At 43.0% G+C, this 1,439-nt stretch overlaps 1 pseudogene; it reads right to left on the bottom strand.

The window, feature by feature from the left end:
- Positions 1–579: 579 nt before the first annotated feature.
- LOC116074872 lies at positions 580–999 on the bottom strand (annotated as a pseudogene).
- Between the last annotated feature and the right edge of the window lie 440 nt (positions 1,000–1,439).

Raw genomic sequence — 1,439 nt, 5'->3', positions numbered from 1 at the left:
AGTGAGTAAGCACTGGCCTTCATCCCTCTCTTCATCCCTTACTGTGGTATGATGCAACCAACTGGCTAACATGCTGGCAGCCGTGCCTTCCCCACTATAGTGTACATACGGCTGTCCATCCAATTGTCCACCTGTCAGCCAAAGTCAATCCTTTCTTGAGTAGCTTTTGTCAGGCCTTTGTCATATCTACAGTCACAAACACAACACTGAAACACCCGCAGAAGAGATGGTGCGTTGCTGGGATTCGCTTCAGGATAACGAGGAGGGTGGGGCCACACAGACGTTGTCGGTGTTAGGCAGTGACCACCTTCAGGTTCATTAGAGTATGATTTCCTGTGTTGTTCTGGTTTTCGTTTGTTTGTTTGTTTGTTTGTTTTAAACTGGCATTATTTATTTATTTTTTGGCTTGTGAAACGTCCTTAATTTGTTGATGTAGCAAAGAAATTTCAACTCTGCTATGCAAATAACAGAAGGAATCTGCTCAGCAGTTAACTTTAGAGTTCGGTTCCATACAGGCAACATGCTGTATGTGAAAAAATTGCAAACTGAACTACAGGTATTAAATACTGAAAAAAATTAACAGTTTATTATAATTTATTTTATTTAACAATCTAGGAAGTTTGCGGCCATCAGCAGTTCCAGTGCAATTTCAGGTGCAATTGGGAATTCAGGAATTTCAGTGGAGCTGTTAGTATAGCGGACCTTGTAGGTAAAATACATGCACACTTTCGATAGCACATGTGAGGGGATCTCTCTAAAATTGACCTCGTTGGTTTCATTCTCCGCAAACTGACCTGGACCACTCAACATGGCCTTTATTGTTCCTGATGTTAATGCATGTTCTCTTTTTACAATAAATTCATGACCATCAGAAGATATTAATTTCACATACATAGCATCAGGGCTTTCACAGCCACCATAGGTTTTCTCCTCTCCATCCATTATGTTCATATAAAATTCTACTTGATCCCAGAGGAACTTTAGTAGTTTCCTGAAGAGGCCGAGACGCGGTCTACCAGTAACTTGCGTCTGAAAGAAGTGCTGTTTGTTTTAAGATTTAAAAAAATGTGGGGACAGGATCTCACTATGTAGTCCTGGCTGTCCTAGAACTCACTCTGTAGACCAGGCTAGCTTTGAACTCAGAGATCTGCCTACCTCTGCCTCCCAAGTGCTGGGATCAAAGGCGTGCACCACTACAATTTTTAATTCTGTGTACGCTTGTGGGTATGTGCCTGTGTGTCAGATGCCTCTGGAGCTGAACTTACATGTGTTTGTGAGAGATGCTGTAAGATTCGGAGAGCCGAGTCTTACGTCCAGGATGTCGTCCCACTCACAAAGACACAGAGCCGGAGATCGCTGCAATCTGCATGAGGTTTATAATGATCCAGTATACTGGGGTCGTCCTGCATTCAGGCAAAGGCGACCCTGAGGAACAAAAG

The sequence above is a fragment of the Mastomys coucha genome, unplaced genomic scaffold, assembly GCF_008632895.1.
Source record: "Mastomys coucha isolate ucsf_1 unplaced genomic scaffold, UCSF_Mcou_1 pScaffold3, whole genome shotgun sequence".
In the NCBI taxonomy this organism is placed as follows: Eukaryota; Metazoa; Chordata; class Mammalia; order Rodentia; family Muridae; genus Mastomys; species Mastomys coucha.
Note: the sequence above shows the minus strand (reverse complement) of the source record. Positions and strands in the feature narration are given on the sequence as shown.